Source organism: Capsicum annuum, chromosome 3 (genome assembly GCF_002878395.1).
Source record: "Capsicum annuum cultivar UCD-10X-F1 chromosome 3, UCD10Xv1.1, whole genome shotgun sequence".
Taxonomy (NCBI): Eukaryota; Viridiplantae; Streptophyta; class Magnoliopsida; order Solanales; family Solanaceae; genus Capsicum; species Capsicum annuum.
In genome coordinates this window covers 269614376-269624294 of record NC_061113.1, presented here as the reverse complement: position 1 = coordinate 269624294, position 9919 = coordinate 269614376, and the positions used below count along the sequence as shown (strand labels likewise).

At 31.4% G+C, this 9919-nt stretch overlaps 1 long non-coding RNA gene across 4 annotated transcripts; it reads left to right on the top strand.

Moving 5' to 3' along the window:
• The first annotated feature begins 1190 nt into the window (after positions 1-1190).
• On the top strand, positions 1191-5289 carry LOC107861615. Of its 4 annotated transcripts, none has more exons than XR_001671831.2 (3): positions 1191-1377; positions 1750-4428; positions 4628-5289. It is a non-coding gene; the product is annotated as an uncharacterized LOC107861615 (long non-coding RNA). The 4 variants fall into 4 exon arrangements; XR_007054010.1 differs by lacking the exon at positions 1191-1377 and having other exon boundaries at positions 1384-3381; positions 4236-4428; XR_007054011.1 differs by lacking the exon at positions 1191-1377 and having other exon boundaries at positions 1384-4138; positions 4236-4428.
• Positions 5290-9919: the final 4630 nt, after the last annotated feature.

The following is a 9919-nucleotide window of genomic DNA, read 5'->3' as shown; positions in this document are numbered from 1 at the left end:
AAATATTCAAAATTAATAAAATACAGTATTCCTTATGTTTCTCAGGATGAACTTTAAAAAGATAAAATTGCGTTTTGTTTTTTTGTTAAAGTAATTAAAAGAATTCTCATCGACCTAAGCTCAATTCTCTTTACAAAAAGATAAATATGTTCACTAATTAACCAAGGTTCATAATTTGTTTAAATCGATATTTTTCATCCAAAATGCTATTCAAAATCATTCTCTTGTTTGAAAGAATAATCTATAAAGGAAATATGTTTCAGATCGACCTTCTTTATAAAAAATTCTCCAAGTTAAATAAGATTAATTTTTTGCCTAGTCAAATCAATGTCATTGTTTAAATGTTAAATAAATAATTTTAATATTTTCTATAAAATCAAATCTTTGTAAAAATTAGTCACGTTTAGTTAGTCAAGTTAGTTCTTTTGGTAAACCGTTTTAAACGGACGCTCCTAAGTGCCTTAAAAATCCTCTTAAAGCGTTAATTGAACATTTGAACCCTTAATTAGAATCTCTAATTTTAAAGGTTTATTTCTGTTTTTGAACCTTTGAAACTATTTTTAAGTTTTTTTTTCTTGATTTATTTTTTTAAAATTAAGTGGCGATTCTGTAAATTTTCTTAAAATTATTTTGAAATTTTCTCAACTCTTTTGAAATAGTTTTAAGATCAAAATCATTTTCTCGTCAAAATAAAGTTCGAAAAGGGATAAAACAAATGCCACAAAAGCTTGAATAAAAAAAGCAACATATATTATTTGAAAATTACTTTAAAAATACTATAAATTACAACAAGTGTCAAGTCTTATGTATTAATTCTAATCTCATATTTTATATTTAATGTAGCAAATCTCAATCTTATGATTAAATATCTAAACTTTAAAATGCATCAATTTTTTAATTTATATGAATAAATTATACATAATTATCTTGCAAGATAATTTGACTCTTTGAAAAATATTATCAATTAATTAATATATTTTGTTATTAATTTTTTATAATTTGAATTAACATCAATCTACTTATTATATGTAATCAAAATATTTTAATGTTAGGTTTGTGCTGACACGGACTATGTTTCTCTAATATTTTTTTAATTTTCGAAACAAAGATTTCGACATCCGTGCTTAATGTCCAAGGAAATTTCTATAAAGGGTATTATAAACATTTTATTGTGCAAGCTTGTTGTCTGCTTACAACACGTGTAATGCAACAAACACGTAGCAGTTCCCAAATGACTTTTTATGCTTAATCTAAACAAACACGTATTATTTTTCAAATGACTTTTTAATCTTTCTCCTTCTGTTGGTTCTTCATTGTGTGTAATATAGATTATGTCCTTCCGCGCATACAGATTACTCTGTGTTATGTAATTGTGAGGTACGTTTTTGGTTAGTAGCTTTCATAGGAAATTTAATTTCATATGTAAATTAAATTGCTTATTTGGGGTTTTATTTGAGATTTTTTGAAGAAGAAGACTCAATTTGGTTAGATTACCCAATTGGAATTTCTGTTCACTGTTGATTTTAACGAAAGAAGAAGATCCAATTTAAGTTGCATATTTGGAGTTTTGCTTAGGATTTTCTGATTCTAATTAAAGAAGAAGAGTTGATTTGATTAGATTGCTTGCTTTGGATTTCTAAAAAGAACCAATTGGTTTTTTAATTTCTACATAGATTAACCAATTTTTTTCCTTTATTGATGAGTTCTCTATGAAAATATTGCTTTGTTGTTTGTTCATATTTGTTATAGCTATGTCGAAATAGCAGCGACAGATATTAGGAAAAAGCATGAGCACACACCGGGCTTCCAAAATCACTTGGTAAAAAAATCCTCTTTTTTCCTTACTTGTATTTCTCATGAATGTATTGTGTATACAAAGATCATAATCAATTGGCTTAATATGATGACGATAGACGAAAACTAACGGACTTGGATACTATTTTTCCTCGTGGACATAATTCTACCAGCTACTGGTATATTTGATGATTGTTTTATTTGTTTTGTTCTTACATTAGTTTTGAAGTATGAAAACTTGATTATGTTTACTTGAACTGTGCCTTTATAAAAAGGTTGTCAGGAATATCCCCGATTCATTCACCAATCCAGGTGACTAGAGCCGTCAATATGGGGCCAAGGCCCATTGGGCCGGTCCGGCCCAACCTGTAATTTAATGGGGTGAGCTTTAATTTCTGTAGCCCATTTAAGAACATGGCTTTTTAGTCCGACCCGGATAAGCTCGTGGCCCGTAGGGCTTGAGGAATATGGGTTGGGCCAGCACGTGGGCCTATTACTACTGTAGCATCAGAATCACCATTCAGCATTGGAGGGTGCGTTCTCACCAAATATAGAAGTTGTATCCATCATGAAAATGTCCAAACACTTGTTACCACTCGAAATTGATTGCACGGTTACTCTCAAATTGATAATAGTTTTTGCATACATGTAAATATTATTAGTTACGAAATTTTATTATTTTTTAATGTTTAATTAATTAATATGTATATAAATTGTAGATGAAAATGAAGATTACGAAACAGTTTTATCAAAAGATGATTCAGAGATGCTTGATGAAGAATAAAGTTGTGATATTAGATACATAATGAGTGTCATGAAAATTTTTCTTGAGGAGTTCATTTTTTTTTTGGGGAAAAATTACACAAATTCCATATTTAAAACACCACATTGCACAATATCCCTTAATATTTTAAAAATTACATAAAATTCCGGATTTCATATTTACTAGTGATACACATCATGACACTAGTGATACACATAGCATATGTATCATTAGTCCATATGTATCACTGCTTAACATATGTATCACCAATTCAAAATTCTGGGATAAGATGTAATTAGCAAACTATCCAAAATTTTATGTAATTTTGTTGAAACTATCCGGGATTTATGTAAGTTACTCTTTTTTTTTTTTTTGAGTGAATGAAATGTTGACATTTTTTGTGGTTTATTTATATTCATGTCAAAAGTTATTTAATTTCGTTATTAGAATTATTTTTGGGGTGTTGAAGATTTGACTAACAAGCATTAATACTATGTGTTACTGTGTGATAAATATTTATGTTTATCAATAGTGTAAAATTAAATTATAAAATATTATTTTTTAAAAAGTGGGCTGGCCCGTGAGGCCCACAGCCCACAGGGTAATAGCGTGGGCTTGATGTTTTTTGGCCCGTCATTTAAATGGGCCAACCTGGCTTGGCCCGTCAAACTCAAAGCCCATATGGGCTAACGCAAATGGGTTGGGCCAACCCGTATTGACAGCTCTACAGGTGACCCTATTAGAGTGGAGCCATATAAGGTTACAATGGACAAGGAGATGGGCACAACGACTTGGTTACATCTCCCACATGAGGCAATTTGGAGGTTAGTGGGCTGGAAATTTCCTCTCCTTAAATAAATGATGTCTGTTGTGGATTTAAGGTTATTTTGTTGGAAGTATTTCTGTAAAGTCTATCCTAATGGCACATTGGCGGACCTTAATTGAAATCTAAATATTTGGAGTTCTGGATTTATAGTTAGGGCTATGAGAAGCTGCTATGGACGAGCTTGACTATATATTTTCATGTGTATTCAGTATTGTACTGCATGATGCTCAAAACCTTTTATACTAATGAAATGAAATGGTAAAGTGTGGTCATTCCCTGTATAACGCTAATGTTGCAAAACATAAGGGTAAAGTTCATGTGTTAGTATTTCTTTTGCATAAAAATAATAAGTTTTACTTACACCGTGGGATGTGATAATAGCTAGATATAGAAGTATGTTTAACCCCTTTTATTTCACTGCTTTGGAGAGAAATTGGCAGTAATTTAATCACCTTAGATTTCCCTTTTCTGTCTATTAGTCAGTAGCTTGATATATTTTGATCCCTTGGTCAGTTCTTGTTGAACTCAGAAGTTTCCAAAGCTGAAAGTAATTGATAAGGGTATTTTTTTCATTCTGTTCTACAAGTGATACGTGTACCCACTACAATTTCCTAGAAACAGGTGGCAAAGTCCGATGTTCTCTATCTCCGTTCCTATGGTATTTCTCTGTTCAACAAGAAGTAAAGCTAAGCTGCAATTGTGTTGATTACCCAAAGCACTTGATTGGAATTCGATTTCTATCATATACTAATTTGGTCCTTCTAATCGATTTTGATTGTTGCCGATTTAGCTGAATCAATAAAGATCGCACCTTTTTTTTTAAATTAAAATCATTTAATTTTTGTGATTTAGGATTTTTGATATATGATCTTGACTTTCGAATCGGAAAATGTTTAATTGCCGATTAATCGACGAGCTGATTGACGATTCTGAAGAGGGCTTTGGATTTTGTGTGGAAGCTCAGAGTCAGAAGCGAGCGGAGGCCACCTCATCAGTGCCTTCTCACAGTTATGTTCTCTTGATGGGGTTGTTTTAGAAGCATTAAGTAAGAGTATATGAGTATCTATTTTGTTTATTTTCTGTTTGACACAATAATTTGCAATTGACTTGAAACTGAATTTTGATTTATTGTTTGTAGATGTTATAGATTTTGGAACAGTGCATATGATGAGAAAAATAACGTGCTATGATATTTTCGAGAACGCAAATCTTCCTTTCATTTGTACTTTTTGCTCCAATTGCAGGTAATTGACAAAAATTATATAGAAAGAAGAAGAATTATTGAAGATTTTTGATGCATATTCTTTTGCCAATGTCCATGGCTGACCCAGATGGAAAATAGGTTAATAGGCTCGGGAGAAGATTATCCATTTTAAAATTCGAAGCGGTTTGGAGAGTTTGAGGGGAACAAAGAGGGTTCTGAAAGGAGTAATAACAATTGGTGACAAGCTAAGCATTTTATTTATTTAATGTAGGTTGTACTGATTGCTTCATGAATTCGTTTATATGTGTGAGAAATTGGTGATGATTATTTGTCAACATCTGTTTAGGTTTTCGTTTATATGTGTGAGAAATTGGTGACGATTATTTGTCAACATCTGTTTAGGTTTTGGTTTAACTATTTCACTTTCCTAAAAAATGAAACCTAACTCATCATTGGGTACTGAACAGACTTCAACTGACTGATTTTGTAGTTATACTTGGGAGATTTACATCAAATAGGCAAAATTTTTGTTCGTGTTATAAGCTATCATTAGGTATCAAAACAAATTGAATACAAACTTTACCAAGTCAAGCTACTAGAATTCCAGTTGCAGGGCAAAGCTAAAAGCTAAATACAAGCTTTAATTTTCTTATTCTTATTACTCCTATTACATAAGTGAAGATAATGTCTACAAATGTTTCTGCATTCATTTTTTTGTTTGGCATAATTTGTGAGTTGCTTCTTGTTGTCATCAATAACCAAACCACAGTTTGGGGTTCATGGTGGAAGGATCACCAGTGGTTGTTCCTCTAGTCCAATATAAATGAATTAATGACACTATGATCCAATATGATTCTTTTTAAGTTCAAGAATGTATAATGACTTTTGAGCTAATTATTATTTGAATTTTGGAATTTAAAAGTAGTTAAATTTTTTTCTCGAATTAACCTTTACGGAAATAAAAATTTAACTACTTTTAAATTCCAAAATTCAAATAATAATTAGCTCCACTTTTAAGAAAAATTTAGAAGAATCAGAAGGGTGGGTAGTATTGACAAACTACTCCCTCCGTTCCTATTTATTTGTTAATTTTTTAAGTTGCACACATCTTAAAAATATTAATTAGGATATAATTTAATTAAAGTACTCTTATTTATTTATTTATTTTTATTTAAAAAAATTTCCTTTTGTACTACTGTCAAACTCTCTATAGTGACAATATTTGTCGAAAATTTCATACCATTTTAAAAATATCTTGTTATGTATGTATACTGATATTTATTGTTCAGATTTAATTTAGTTGTTATAAATAAAAATATATAAAATTAGAAAGAGCATGATTATAAGAAAAAACCGAAAACGTTAGTAGCCTTTTGATCGTAAAGTTATGAAATAATTGTTGTACATTATTTAAATATAATTTGTTTCTTTTAAATTAGATATTTATACTTGAAATTTACCGTGAGCATGATATTAATAATGATTATCATAAATATTTTGGTATTTTAATTTATATATAATAAAAATAGTATTTTTATAATAAATGAAATTATTATTATTATAGATAAAACATCGTTATAGAGAAGTAATACAATATAAAAAATTAATTAAAAAAAATTAAAATCACTATAATAAAATATACAAAAAAGGTACAAATATACCCTAAACTATGAGAAATGATGCATATATACTCCTCGTTATATTTTGAGTACAAATATAACCTTATTGTTAATGATTTGGGATGTATATAGTCCTCACCTTTAACGGCAGGACACGTGTCAAGATATTATTCGTTGACCTTTATTTTAATTTTATTTATCTCAAATAATTAAATTAATCCAAATTAAATCCCCCGACCCAACCCGACCCGACCAATGAAATGTTTAGGAGACTCTAACAAAAAACCATGCATCTCTCTCTCTTTCTTCTCACTCTTTTTGATTCAGTGGATGTCCATCTTTGAAAATGGTTATTCTCTTTACCTGTATTGAATTCTCTATGACTCTGTAGTATTGTTCTTTTGCCATTTGTAACTTTCTTTTTGAAACAACGAAGATGTTGAGGTAACATCAGGGTGCATGTTTGGGCTCTCTCTATTCTTTTAATTCTTTAAATATGATTCAGGTATTCATCGTCGGATTTCCAATACTGCTTAGACCCTTATTTGCTCAACAACTCAAGTAGTTAGAGCATAATATTCCATGGGAGCATAATTTTCAATCACTGAGAAAGAGAGAGAGAAACGCGTGGTTTTTGATTTGGGTTTTCTGAACATTCCATGGGACGGGTGGAGCAGCGGGTCGGATCGTGGAATTTGATTATTTTACATAAATAAAATTAAAATAAAAGTCAACGAATAATAGCTTGACATGTGTCCCGCCGTTAAGGTGAGAGGCATATATATATATATATACACATCATTTCTCATACTGCAAGGGTAGATTGTACATTTTTCGTAAAATATATCCTTATAGAAAAAATTAATTGTATAATATATCTCTTTATATTGGAAAAAGGGTTAAATTTATCCCTCTATTTTGAAAAATTGGTTAAATATACCATCCGTCATATTTTGGAGTCAAATTTATCCACACCGTCATATTTTGGGGCCAAATTTACTCCTCTACTTTGAAAAATTGGCTAAATGTATCTTTCGTCATACTTTGGGATTAAATTTACCCTTGATGTCATACTTTGGGATCAAATTTATCCTCGTTGTTAATTTTTTTTCCATATGTACCCTTTCTTAATAAAAAAAGCTCAAATCAACGTTAATACTTCATTTTTTAAAATAAAATACACTTTAATCTAACCCGTCTGATCTGATTCAAGCAATAAAAAAACATAAATAAATATACCTCATTCAGTTTAGTTGGCCAATTTTCTAACAAAATTAAGCCACTGGATATTTATCAGGCATAGATCATGAAAAATTAATTTGCATCTGTGTAAACATAAAGAAATATATTCTTCTCTCAGTTCGTGAATCTGTATCAGTGGCAGACAAAGCTCATAAAAAATGACTCTTGACGATCTAATGCAACAGATTAGACCCATTAGATATTTTTTCGGATGATTGAGTTAAGAGGTATCCCTATGTGCCCATCGGACATCTCTTCATTCATATATCTTTATATGCAATTTAAATTTATAGAAATTTTTCATCATGTCATTTGCTCAGAAAATTTATTCATTGGTTCAAGAATTTTAATGCACATATAATTGTATAAATTTTTTTGAAATTTGAACATAATCGAACAAGAGAAAAGTTTATAATAGACGTTTTCTCTAGTTTCATGCTTCTCCATTATCCTATTACACTTTATGTTTTGTTCATTTGTAAACAATCTACTAATGTTGCACGTTGAAAGAGAAATATTTTTGTTAGTTGAAAAAATTTAACCAACAAAATTGAGGGAGGGATATATTTTTTATGGGTTAGATCGGGCGAATTAGATTATGATATAAAAATTGAAGATTTAACATTAATTTAGGCTTTTCTGTTAAAAGAAGGTTACAAATGAAAAATTTCTTAACTATGAGGGTAAATATCACCCCAAAGTATGAAATTGAAGATAAATTTGGCCTCAACATATGATTAAGAATATATTTAATCAATGTTTAACACTTGAAAGATAAATTTGACCTCAAAATATAAAATAATTACAAAATATAACAAGGATTATATTTAGCTAATGTTACCCTTTTCCCTTGTTGCAAACAAAGGAGCCTAATTATGTCATAGTAGGTTTGGTAAACGAAGGTCCAGAAAGTAAGAAAACCATGTCCTAATATATTTGGGAAATAGTAGTTTGTTTGGATCTAGCCTACACATGAGCACTCATCAATTTATTAGGTCTATTTTATTCTTTATCTGTTCCAAAAAGAAAAAAAAAAAAGACGCCTTTTTCTTTAATTTCAATTAGTATTGATGATGAGAAGGCGGCAGAGGCAGAGGCAGAGGCAGAGGCAGAGGCGGCGGGCGGACAGAATTTCGGAGTTGCCGGAGGAAATTTTGCATCATATCCTGTCATTCCTCGAAGTCAAAGATGGTGCACTTGGAACCGTGCCTGGAACTCATTCTCCTCATTAAACTTTGGGAATTCCTATTTCTTGAACCGACTTGATTGGACAATGTGCATCAACTTTATTACTCACCTTCTAGCAATTCGCCAAACTCACAATATTTGCATTCAATCATTTCACCTGCGCTTGCCCTATTTGCCTTTTTGGAATCCTGAAATCCAAAATATGTTTACAGCCCTCGTCGCTTGTAATGTCAAAGCTTTGGATTTCACAATGAACACAGGTATTTATCATAAGAATCCGGATTACCACTACCCCACTCTCCCTCACAACATCTTTACTCAATCTTCTACTTTTGAGAGGCTGTGAGATCGAATTACTCCCTTCTAATCCTCCTATAAAGTTTTCATCTTTGCACACCCTTTACCTCCAATTTGTACTTTTGGGTCACCTATTTATTCAAGCTCTATCCACAAACTGCTGCAATTTACAGCTCTTGTCTTTGCATTGCTTTGAAGGACTTACCACTATTCAACTTGGTGAAACCTTATCCAAGCTAAAAAAGGTAGAATTGGGATTTAGTGCTTGCCCTCCTGAATTCGACGAGGTTGATATTAGAGCACCTAACCTTGTAGACCTTGAGATGTACCAACTAACTAGTCATCTAAAGATATTTAATATAACTGCTTGCAAAGCCCTTACATCTTTGTTACTCTCTGATATGATCGTCACCGAAAAATGGCTAGAGTATGTTTCCAGTTTACCCGACCTTCAGCGTTTGCACTTAATTAAGTGCAAGACGCTGAACACCATCGACATCTCCAGTGTCAGTCTCCAACATCTGGTTCTACGTGACTGCAGTTTGATCGCCTTTAAATTAGATACTCCTAGTTATCGTTCTAGTTCATTTCCAACATTGAAACTGAAAGCTCCAGCTTCATTGGAACCCAAAATCTCCTTCGACTCAAAAAACCCTGACAGTGATTGGTACTCTAAGCTCTTGATTTTTCTTGCTAACTTCAATCACTACAGGGCTGTTGAATTATCAAGCAAAAACGATGAGGTATTATTTGTCTTTCAAAGTCTCTAGATACACAGCTTGAAGAAGCTAGCTGCTGGGATTTCTAATAAGTTTTTCCTTTTTCTCCGATACAGGTTATAATTATACCAAACGACGTGAGGGAAAGCTTGGTGCCTCTACTTTATGGTACTGACCGTTTGCATGTAAAATTTCAAAATAAATTGAAGCATTCAGTTGTGGATATTGTTGACAGTTTGCTTTGGATTTCTCCTCAACTGGACACCT